Below are 12,757 nucleotides of genomic sequence, written 5' to 3' on the forward strand. Positions count from 1 at the left end.
TGATTCAGAATGCTGCAACAGGGGATCAGAGGGCCAAAGCAAATATGTAGAAGCTTTTAAATGCATTCACACTATTCACAGATAGTAATCAAAGTGATTTGCAAATACATCCTCTTACCAAAACTTAACATCTTTGAGATCACAATCATAAAAAATAATTGATACAATTAGGGGAATGAAGCTATGTTTGGTGTGACTGCAGCAATTCACATTTATTACATTTCTAAGTGTTTTCTTGTCTGCTTTCCCAACTCATAATGTACATCTGATTTATTTGGAGAATAATAGCAATTGAAGTCCTTCCCTGGTAATTTTTTTCTGTCTCATGATCTACGCCAATGTTTTAAGTGTGACTTCACCGTGTAGAGGGTCCAACCCTGCAAGGACACACCAGGGCTTGGCCAGCCCACTCTGGCAGGCAGTCCCAGCAGATTGGTCTTGGCGTTGATTGAACTGAGTGCCTACTGCAGCTGAATATATCCACAACCTACTGTGGGGTTTCTAAACAGTCTGCTTTTCTAATTCCAGGATTACAGTGCTTAAAGACAGGTAAGGATGATGAACAAGTAGAAAGGATCTTATGTCCTTACATCCACAGGGAGTTTTGTGCCTCTGTCCTGCTGGCATTAGTCATGTAAGCCTCTCATTCATTTACCTTGGGAAGACTGATTTGCTCAGCCTTTGGTGTTTTCATCAGGTTTTGATGTGCTAGCTGAGCGAACTCAGTGATTGCTTATGTGTATGGGAATTAATTATGAATTTTGACTATATAAAGCAATCTTGTGGACTCATGCTTCATTAGTAATCTGATCTGTTAGCCACTGCAATGCTGACTGACTTAATTTTCACTGCAGATACCACAGCTAGAAGGCAGTGGACATTTGTGTGAAAGATGAGATGTTGAGTTTCACCAACTCTTTATGTTAAATCCTTAGCATCCCCCTCTTACCCAGGTAGCATAAGATAGAGGCCAGAGCACTAGACTAAGCATTGAAAACTTGTCCTATGACAAAGATTCTGTTGATTTTCTTTTCTGGAGAAAGGAAATTAGGCTGGAGTGGTCTGGCTTACTGGGCAGGGACATGCACCTTCAGACTTTCTCTCATGCTCTCACTTTCATCAGAGCCAGAGTAAAATGTCCTGAGAGCTATAGTTGAAAAGCATAACACAAGACTGAAGTGGTTACTTTCTTCTTGTAGCCACTCACTTCCTTTTCTAACTTGTAAAGTATTTAAAATTATTTTTAGGAATATACAAAGCAATTTGGGACCCTGATCCACCACCTACAGGAATCTTATTGTTTGTTAGAAAGGAATCATTTTTGTTTTGCAAAAAAGACCTGGAGAGGACAAAGAAGCATTTCTATATTGTATGCATTAGCAAGAAGGATTAGACAGGCTATAATCTTGGTCAGTCTGACTTCTACAATTATGGAAATTACAAAGATTGATGTTAGTTGCAATTTATCTTATTGGACAAACTGGTGCAGGATGAATCTTCTCTTTTGAAATACATATTTCTCTAAAACTAGACTATGTGAGAAGTGCTTTCTTTTTCTTTTTCTCCATCAGACTGATAATAGACTGTGTAGGAAAGTGCTGAAAAACACAAAAAGAAAAAGTTGGAGCAATTCGAATTGTCATGGCAATATCCTAGATTTTTCAAGAAGTTTGGTTCTGTTTAGCTAGTCACTTTAATTTTCCTTAGCTAACTTGTCTCCATTCTCTGCCACAATGATAATTCTTTATATGACTGTCAGCCCTTTCCATTGTGACAGCTTAAATTAATGTTTTGATATTTCTCTCTTTGTAAGAATACAACAAAGAAGACAACTGCCAAGGATAGGACAGAAACTGTATGAATGTAAAACAGACATTGCACACCAATAAAGCCAGAAGGAATAATTTTCATTTTATTGCCTTTTTAATAAGCTTTTGCAACAACTAATCCTGAAGACTTTGGGTTCTAAGGGCTAGTGTGGCCCTTATGCTTCATCTGGATTGTGATAAACTTCTTACAGGGGACCTTGGACACTTCTGGGAATACTTCAGCCCGTTTAGGTCAGGGAGGTTTAATACCTCAGGCAGGCTGGTTCAGCCTCTAGTACTACACTAACCATAGATGTAGGCTTTGGTGGATTAGCTTGTTTTACAGTCACAATCACAATAGCACTTGTTCACAGCAGAAATTCTTTTACAAACTAATATATGTTCATCTCATTTTTACATACTGCCTCTCCAAGTGTTAAGAGGATCATTAATAAGAACTCCAAAAGGAAGATGCACAAGGAGTTGGAAGGGTTTGATTTGGCACTTACAAAAGAAATGATGAAAAAGAATTGTCTTAAGATTTTGTGGAGGTTTACACCAATCCTTATCTAAGGTTCAAGGCCTTTAGCAGCATTGTTCCTCTTCTTAATGTATGCTTCGAAAATCCCAACCCATCTGGCATTGCCGTAAATGAAGCTTGACTTCAATGAGGATGGTGTTTTTCAGTGTTCTTTAAAAAATCCTTTTAAAAAGATCTGAGATATTCAGATGTAGTTTAATGTTTCAGTGTAACTGAGGATTTCATTATTGCCTTCTCTCATTTTTATCCTTTTCCGTCTGTTTTTGCTCTCACACATTCCTTCAGGACCCGGCCTCACCTGAGAGATGCGGAATTTAAATGAAAGTAGAACAAAATAAAAATCAATTAATCCATTCTTTGTGTCAGAAGCCACCAGATGATGCTGTTACTCTTATAGCTTCTTAGCATGTGAGCGAGATTTCAGTTTTTGAAGGAATGTTGCATTGTTATTAGCTTAGTTTTACAGTAATCCTCTGAGAGAAGCTACCAGCAGAGTGTGTTTTTTGCTTTATTCTCTATAGGATGCAGTTCTTGGGACAAATCACTTTCCTTGAAGTTAAATTTCAGTGCCATGCTGCAAAGTAGTGTGTTCTGGAAGTAGCAGGAACTACTGTGATACCACTGTCATAGGGTAAAAATAGTAATAATTATAATAATGTTAATAATGATGATGATGATGATGATGATTGATGATGATGATGATGATGATGATAAAGCATTTAAAAATGGGTTTTACTTGGGAGAAAGTCCACATTTCTTTCTGTTTCATCAACAGGTCAGTGCCAAACCCCCACATTCTGTCACTTTAGAGAAAGAAGTGATAGTTGTTACAGATGGAAGACATGGAAGTAGTAAAGGGCAATCGTTGCTGTGGATGTGCTGGCCAGTATAAAAAAGCCATAAGGAGAGCACTGTTTGGATCTCAAACCATCCTTTGACCTATACCTCTCCCTCTTTAACAGAGTACTGGTCCCAGAGAGCTTCAAAGAATAGATCAAAAGTGTGAGACATACTATTTATCTCGTGGGCCACAAGTGCTGAAAGCTAGGGATGAAAAATTTAACATCAGATTTGTCAAATATTTCACTTCTGATGGGATCATTTTAGCAGAAATGACCAATGGCAGTACTTATCCATCAAATTGAAGGTTTAATATAAAAAATAAATAACATGGGAGATAGGGCTTCTAGTGCATGATTCATTTATGCATTTTAATTAAAACTCTTGATTGTTTAAATGCAAATGAAGCAAACTCAGAAATGCCACTGCATTGCATCAGCATTCTTAAAATCACAGCAGCACCAAAGGCTGGGTTCAGTCAGGTATAATGATGATAGTGAACCATGTGAAAAAGTTTTACATTCTCTGCAGAGGGTATTGCCACCAGCTGCTCCTTACTCTGCTTCTACCAGAAGAAACAGCCCCCACAGCAGTCATCTGAGAAAAAAATGAGAACTCATGCCTCAGCCAAGCAGTTACTGGACAGTGATCTCAAACTAGAAAGTTGCACTGAAGGGCACACGTCAACGTTCAAACATTGACAGATCTGAAAAAGGCAAGATTGAGGTCCACACACCTGAAATTATCTTTGCCCTGGGATTTCTAAGCGTCGCTACCATTTATTGTAAAATAATTTCTTCTTATTTTTATAGATCTTACAAGAAAGAATAAGCAAGTGCATTACAGAGCTAATGCATCTAGGCTTTATTAAGCCAATTAAGCAATCAAATCAAGGTCACAGCTGAGATGGACAAATCAGTGAGATTGAATGGCCAAAATTAATATACTAGGAAATCAAATCAAAATTATAAAGTTGAGACCAAATTTATTTTGTTGGTCTTGGGCTGGGAATGTTTATGGGGAAGCTGTTTCCTTTGCAGTCTGAAGGATGTTTGTGTCCATCAGGTCCAAGGTTTGTGCTCGTTCGTTCCAAGACAGACCCTCTAAAACTAAGGGTGATCCTGTCTGGTTGCATTTAAGGAAGAGGTAAAGCCCTCACACTGCTGTCAGCAGCTCTGCTTCATTAGTTTCTTCCTTAAACCTTCCTGTTGTAACAAGTTATTAGCTTGCTGCTCTGATTTTCCCTTTTTAACACAGAAAATCTTTCCATAGAAATGACACAGATGACAGCCAAATCAAGCAGTAACAGCTTTAGGAAAAAAATAATAAATCCAAAGGAATCTTCCTAATTATATGCAAGATTTAGAAAGTTTGGTGTTTACTTTTAGGGACCTGTATGTAGTGCTGTTTCTCCATTATAGAGTGCAAATATGCAAGTGTGTCTTTGAGATAAGGCAGTATCGTCCTGGTATAATGAAAAGAAAATGAAAAGAAAGAGTTCAAAATGCTTTATATTTTGGGATCTTCACTTGTGGTGTTGACAGCAGCTGCAACAAAGATTCGGGTTGGAGACAACTTACACTCATGTTGAACATCTCAGTGGCATTAGTACATAACAAGCCTTTTACCTCTTTTCTGGTGGATTGCACAGTCACAAGAAGGAAAAGCTTTATGTCCAGAAGCTGGAATGTCCTTCTTTCCATCGAGATCCTCTCTCCTTTCAGAGTCCTGCTAGTGTGATTAGGACCAGGCCTTGTGATGGAGGATGTTGCCTATGGAAGCCTCAAGCCTTGTGACCACCAGGATGAGGGTTCACTGTCATGCAATATCTTCTAGTTTAATTGTAGGTTGTTTGTCAAAAACAAAAGAGATAGGGAAGGCAGGCTGTGAAAACATGCTTGCTTACTGGCTTAATGAACAACATTAAATGGACAGTACAGTAAAATACATAAAAATAATTCTTTGAGAGTTCTATCATGGCAGGTGCTTCATCACCCTACCTTGGACAATGATTGCAGGTAAATTCATATCCTGCCCCAAAGAAAAACATTTTTTTCCCTTCAGGCTAAATTTTGTTCATAATTAGGGCTTTTCTAGGTTTGATTCAAACTGACTGTAGGAAATTTTGTTCCAAATGAGCAGATTTTCCTTTGAACATAGGCTAGGTTACCGAGTCCAGGGAACTGGGCTGCAATGTCTGCTCTGCCATTCCACCTTGGGCTGGAGAGGAGTCCTGCACAGGGGCACATGGAGCATCTCCTCCCCTCACCATATCCTCCATCAGCACAATATGATTAACCACTTGCCAGGTCTCACCATCAATCTTACCCAGAACAGCCATGTCAGGTGGCATCCCAGCCCATGGCTGGGGCTTGGAACCAGATGATCTTTAAATCCCTGCTAATCTAAACTATTCTACACTCCAATCTGGGTTTTTTATAGGAGGTGAGAGAGAGAGGGAGAGAAAAGGAGATTTTTTTGCCAGTTGGCTTGAACATCCCCACAGACGTGTAAATCCCAAAGCCTGGTTGCTGCCTGTCTGTGTCGTGGCTTGGCGCAGAACCTGCCAAAGGCTGCTGAGGTAACTTGTGTGAGCAACTCTCACCCAGCATGAGGGGCGGGCTGCAGGGCCAGGCCTTCTGTTTGGGCAAAACCCAACAACATCACTGAATGAAAGACATAATTGAGGTTTTGGCAAAATTGCAACCCAGCTGCCCAAGGTCATCTCCAGTGAAAGTAGCCGAAGAGGTTTACACAGAAGATGTTAATTGGATTTTCGTTTTCTCTTTAGAAAGGTTTAGAGCTATCGGATCTCACCCCTCTACAAGCTGCATAAATATGTCCAATGATATTGTGAGCTGATTATTGTTCATTCTTAACGGCTTTCCGTCTCCGTAACAACAGTATTAGCATTAATATTGTGCCCAGGGCTCTGAATATGGATACTAATGGAACTCAATCAGCTCTTAAAGAACAAAGGATCTCTTTTACATGATGCCCTGTGTCTGTCAGAGGATTGGATTAGCAACTTGTCAATCCTCCAGTTCGTAGCACTTTTTTGATGCACTCTTGAATGCCTGGTTAGTATGTGGAATTACATTATCTGAAAAATTAATACAAAATGTTAAGTGAAAGCTATATGCTATTCCCTCCTGACCTGATTATTCTAGATTATTTAACTAAGTAGCCAGCATACACCCTAATTTAAGTGCTGAATTTCTACCACACAAAACGTTATCTTTTCTCATAAAAGGAAGCCCACGAAAGAGCAAGCTCAATTGCCAATTATGCTTCCTCCATGAAATCTTTTCTATCCCCTTCAGGATAGGTTTGGGTAAAAATATAATTGCAGTGGATAAGGAAGCTTAAGAAAAGATGTAAATGAAAAATGTTATGTGTTGGCATCTGATTGATCCATTTGAAAGGAGGAGAAGGAGAATTTGATGAGATGGTAAGGAGCTCATAGTTTGTTTCGAAGGAACCCGGCATTTTTAACCTGTACAGGGTGCTGAGCTATAATTAAGAACGGCAAGTCACTGAAAAATCTATTTAAACTCCTGACAGCTTCTCTGCATTAGCATTTTTGACATCTACATTCACTCTGGCAAATCACTAATGTGATTTTTTTCAAAATTATATTTTTATTAGCTTCCTGCATATAATAACAAAGTAAAAATGATTTTGCAGCCTGGACAGGTCTTTAACTCAAAAGCTCAGCAGTTACAATGTGCTTAATTAGCTGACTGATTATTGTTTTATTCTGAAAGAAGTTTTGTAAATGTGTTTTCATCTATAAAGCATCTTTAAAGTGAAAGCAACTGTTTGATTCTGCTAGTTGGTGAAAACCATAGAAAGCCCTGGATTACAAAGCACTGTGATTAATTGAAGTCAAGATACTCATCTCTGGGTTTTGTTTTGATTGTTATTATAGTTGTTATTATTATTATTATCCCTGAGATGGTTGAATAACAAAACAAGTATTTGGGTGAAAGTTGAATTATATAAGTGTTTCTCATTAGCAATCATTCTTCAAGGGAAGACCATGGCTCAAGCATGGTAACTTGGGTATAGGTGTAATATTTTCAAACACATCAACAATTTTCCTCAAAGTGTGAAAGACTTGTGATAACATTTAAGTCAGATGCACTGTGAACATGTTGGTTTTAATTTGATAGCAAAGAAATACCATCATTAATTAGAATGCTTTCAGATTAGTGTTTGTCTTGCATAATTCAACATTTGCCAAAGTTCAGGAAAGATATTCACTAAATAGAAATTATTACTTTGATAATGCTGCTACATTTCCTCTCTTTATTTTTAATATGGCTTTTTAATTTGGGTAATGAGTATATATCACTAATCATTTTGAAAGCCTATTACCAACACCAACCAATTCGTCAACTTGAGTTAATAATTTACTTTATTATAGAAATTGGAACTGGACACAGCTGTGTAGGACTGAAGGAAATAATGATAAAAAAAAGCCTCCTTAGCAGATAACCTATTTTCCTCTGTGCGTAAAATGCCCCTGTTTCTGTTGGGACTTGTTTTCCCACTGCTGGAACTCCATTGGTAGCTGTTAAGCTCCTACTTGAGACACATTCCACTGCAGGGCATTTGGAAATTAAATGCTCAAGGAATTAGAAGAAGATGGTCTTCTTCCACACTTAATTTTCCCATGTATTATTAGTAGCTGCCTCTGCACTGCTAATGCCCTTCTCCCACTGTGTAGGCATGAGTTGGCAAGGTCATTTATTTTTTAACGTGTTTACTGGAAAAATGCGGTTGCATCTGAATGATTGTTTTGGGAAAAATAAAAATCTTTGGATGAGTCATAAGTGAAGAAAAAAAGGTCATTTGAGCAGATTTCAATAAGGGAAGAAATTGATAAAGAATATGGAAATGCATTCTAATTAGAATGAAAAGTTTGAAGACTGCACCCTGTAGTGAAATTAGTGTCTGCAGCAGACAATGCTCCTCATTAACAAATCGGGACCTCACTTCTATTACACTTAAACCAAGATTCTTCACTGTGTCCTGCTACTTAAAAACATGCATCAGTGACCACAACACTCATACCCATGGTTACTCTTAACCCTTTGCATTTGTGAGCAGATAGAAGCTCTGAAAGAAGCCCCAAACAAATGAGGGAGGCTACAGAGATGGAGTGTATTATGCTAAAATTGAATCTTCCTTTCAATGGCAGAAGAATAATAAGGACCCTGCCTACTGAATCATGCTAAACTGCAGCATTTATTTATTTTTAGTACAGTTTTATCTGGTGACGATGCAGTAATTACAGCCTTTTGTTGTTAAGGTGTGTGTATATTTCTATTTGAAAACCTCAGGATAAGAAAGGCATAAACAGTAAAGCTTTTAAAATCAACCCCATCCAAACAATCACAACTCTAGTTCCCCCAAGTTCTGATATTTTGTCATTACTGTGGGTCGTTCTACGGGAAGGAGAGGAAGCAAAAAAAGAAATGAGCAAATACTCAGGGAAATTTAAATTAGAAGCCTTGTCTTTAATAAGATCTTGCTTTGACATTAATCCCTGTCTGCAGCTGAGGTATTGTTTGCTTTTGCAGGAGTCGTGGTCCTATTCTTCTCAGCTTCCTCACCCTGTACTCCCCTTCCATCATTCCCAAACCCTTGCAATGAGTCAGCCTCAGCAAGGCCAACACCATGCCCCTGGAAATGGAGAATGCTCACAGAAAACACCGACAGCCTAGGTGAGCCTGGAACTAAATATAGACCAAACCTGACGTGTTCCAAGTCAATGAAATGCCTTTTCAGATTTCCCAGTGGAATATTCCACCAAAAATCCACTATTTGCACACAGGGAGTTTTAACAGATTTCCATTTCCTGATGGAAACAAATTTCCCTGAAATATGGTGAGTGGCATTTTATTGCTGTTACAGCCCACATTTTTAGAAAGTAGAAGCTTCAGCAGCCGAACCAGCCCCAGCGGCCCCAGCGGCTGTTCGTGCCCTCAGCTGACCCACCTATCCCTGCACCAGGGCTGGATGGATATCCATGTCAGCCCCACTGTGCCAGGATCCAGGAGCTGCTCTGCCAGGAACCTCACCTGAGCTTTCCCCAGCAGCATCTCGTTCTGCTCGAGCATACAGCAGCAGTGCTGGATACACAGGCTAATCCCTTAGAGAGACCTTAAAGCCCATCTCTGTACCTAAGGGGGCTACAAAACAGCTGGAGGTGGACTTTTTACAAGGACCTAGAGTGACAGGACCAGGGGGAATTACTCCCTTGGGAGGTCATACAAGGAATAACCCTCTTTAACTGAAAGAGAGGAGGTTTAAATTAGATATTAGCCAGAAATTCTTCCTTGTGAGGATGGTGAGGCTCAGGCACAGGTTGCCCAGAGAAGTTGTGGATGTCCCATCCCTGGAAGTGTTCAAGGACAGGTTGGACGAAGCTTCGAGCAACCTGGCCTAATGAAAGATGTCCCGGCCCATGGAAGGGGAGTTGGAACAAGATAATCTTTAAGGTCCCTTTCAATCCAAATCATTCTAGGATTCTATGATTGAGCAAGGCTCTGGTGCTGGCAGGAGGATGATTGCCCCAAAGCACCTGTGTCTCAGCCTACCTGCAGCTTGCAGTGAGCCCAACATGTCTTTAACAGAGGTAAAACCTCACTAGCATACCAAGAAAATGCTACTTTTATTTACTTCTTTAGTCTTGTGAAAGAAAAGGGGGGTGAGGGTGTAGATAAAGGTAATAAACATCTCCAAGCTGTGGCAGGGTTTGAAGTGATTCTACTGTTTATGGTTTCCTTTGGCTACAAGTAATTCTATGTCTGTTAAATAGCCAGCAGCACCTTCTTACTGATAGGACTGAATCCCAGAGCCGCGCTGGTGCCACAGGCAGGAGGATGACAAAGAGGAGGCACACCGGGTACAAGGCAGGCATCCGTCTTAAATTCACTTGACTCGTCTGCTGGTTTATGGGCCTTGTTCTCCTCCCTCACACACTTGTATTCCACTGGTGTCGGTACGGCAACTTCAGTGAAGTCCTCCTGTGTAAGAGCACTTCAGACCCTCCAGACACAGAACAGTGAGGCTTTTCATGCCGTGGCAGAGCCTGACTTTACACACACATTCCCCTACACCCCCTCAGCCTCACAGCTCTCAGGTTTATTCACTCTCCAGCATTCTTGCTGTGCAGCACTGTTAAGCCATTTCAGTAAATGTATTTTTAAAAAAAACCCTTATTTTTGCTACCTGCTTTTTCAAAGTTGCTGCAAGAGCTCACCTAGCTGAATTGATCCTTTGGAATCCCTGCTACCAGAGAAACAGCACGGGCTGGCAGAAGCAGGGCTGGGCAGGGGCTGGGGGTGTGCCTGCACAGTGGGGATGGAGCTGGGGTGGGGATGCTGCAGAGCTGCAGCTAATTACAGTCAAAATTCATAACTTTAGACAACTCTAATGTTTGCAGCTGGAAAGACTTAAAAGCTATTTGCCTCTAATCTCCCTCTGACAATCAATGAATTGAACAGTAAATGTTATTAGACTAATTTACTGTTCATCAAGAGTAAGAAATGAATAGAATAATTTACTATTCATACATCCAACTGTGTGACATGTGTACAGATCAGTTTGAAAGAAAAAGCAACATTAAGGTTCCAGTTCTCTTCCCATACCTTTTTTTATTCCAATTTATCTCCACTTTCATACCAAAAGCTGCTCTGGCTTTGCCCCAGTGGCATAATGACCACACCTGTTTGGGTACATATCTGATTTGGTATGTAGAGTAATTTGGTATTTACCTAACAATATCAGTGCTTTCCACTGAGGAAACCAGCCAAAAACTGCATGACTGTAAGGGAAGCCCCTGTTAATTCAACTACTCTTTGTGACAGGCATTTACCTCCAGTTTTTAGGTAGCTCTCATGAGGGTGCTACACCTGTATTGCATCTTCTGCACCTCATCTTTCTGCTGTGGCTACCCCAGTTATTTGGGAGTTTGAAGCATGCAAGGAATAAATTGGATTAATTGCCCTTTCTGTGCCATAACTGGGATAGTTTTAGGCATTTAGAAATGCTAGAAAACATACATTTCTTATCAAACCAGGCAATATTCAGGTGTGGAAAAAAACAACCCAACAGGCCTACAGCCTCTCCAGTCAAATAGTCTCTGAATATTTTAGATAATAAAGACAGAATATGAGAGCATACCAATCACTTTCTGGATGCCACAGGCTTAAATGGAAGGAAAGCACATCAAGAAGTGGGGTCTAAAATGACTGGAACTGAAGTTCTCAGTGGGGCTGATGCCACCTCCTGGCATGGATGCCTTTTCAACCCTCAGTGCTGGTTTCTGGGCTCCGAACTCTGGGCTTCCTGGTGATGGTAAGAGTAGCCCTGGTGACCTCACCTCCAAACCCAGAATAAGACTGATGCCTTTCCTATTCATTCTCCTTGGATAAATTCATATTTTCTCCAAACTGCACCAAACAGAAGTTTTTAGTTCAGAGGAAGTAGCTGGTAAGTGCACACCATTTCTCACTGCAGCTGTATAGTTTTTCCAGTACCTCAAGAGATCCCAGAGTCCTTGTTTTGATAAACAAAATGCCACCTACCATCTGCCGTCTCCCATTGTCTCTGTCAGGAAGTTCAGATTGGAGAATTCTTCCAAGTGGAAGATTCTCAGCTGTCTCTGCTACCCTTTTGTGTAATTTTAAAGGTCTGTCCACAGCTCCGATGTGCTGGTGTTGAAAATCTGACAAAACAAAAGATTCAGCCTTGAAGGTTTAGGATTGCTTTTGCTTTTAAAACTGTTTGAAAAATCAAAAACAAAGCAGAAAGTACAATTTTCTCTTTTTTCCTGTTCCTGAGCATACTTCTTCCCAGGACCTGAGAGTTGGGTTCATTTTTGTTCTCACACACTAGCACAAGTAAGAGAGATCCCACCAGCCAAATGCCACTTCAAGTCTCCCAAGAAACTCCTTCCTCAGAGTGTCTCCTTTCATGCGTATGAAATGCACCAAGAGCTCAGTAAAGATCCCCAGCATGAAAGGTGCCCTCCAAGGTGTCACCCATGCCAATGAGTCCCAGAGCCAGTGATGCTCCGGGGGAATCTTCCATTTAATGTGACAAGCAAAAGGAATTTGATATTTCCTCTAGAACATGACATAAGGATTTCAGGGCCATCTGGGGCCATGTGTCTTGAAGGACTATTCACTGCTGACCCCTAAGTAGATGAGTTGAAGACTGTGAGCCAGGTGAGATAATTTGTGGAGCAGCTTTAGCTGATGGCAGCGCAGTCATCATGGGAGGGCCATTGCTGTTACAGCACTAGCAGGAAGCTGTGCCAAAGGCTGACTGTGCTCATGTAAATAGTTTATGGAGGAGCACAGGGATTATTATTGGCTTGTGCTGAATGTGGGGAATACACCTGAGAGAAGATACTCCTGCCCATGTGAGAGCACAGTCCTTGCCAGCACACAGGATCTGGGCACAGCTCCTGCCCTAGAAGGCAGAAGTGTTGGACTGTGCAGGGCAGAGCTGATGGCTGCCTGAGCTGCAGCCAGCAATGGCGTCTGTGCTA

General features: G+C 40.6%; 1 long non-coding RNA gene across 1 annotated transcript; it reads right to left on the reverse strand.

Moving 5' to 3' along the window:
• Positions 1 to 2,023: 2,023 nt before the first annotated feature.
• Positions 2,024 to 11,895, reverse strand: LOC139678611 (uncharacterized). Its single transcript, XR_011699053.1, has 3 exons — positions 11,790 to 11,895; positions 4,818 to 5,018; positions 2,024 to 2,970 (listed from the first exon to the last, which is right to left on the reverse strand). It is a non-coding gene; the product is annotated as an uncharacterized lncRNA (long non-coding RNA).
• Positions 11,896 to 12,757: the final 862 nt, after the last annotated feature.

This window comes from Pithys albifrons, chromosome 14 (assembly GCF_047495875.1).
Source record: "Pithys albifrons albifrons isolate INPA30051 chromosome 14, PitAlb_v1, whole genome shotgun sequence".
Taxonomy (NCBI): Eukaryota; Metazoa; Chordata; class Aves; order Passeriformes; family Thamnophilidae; genus Pithys; species Pithys albifrons.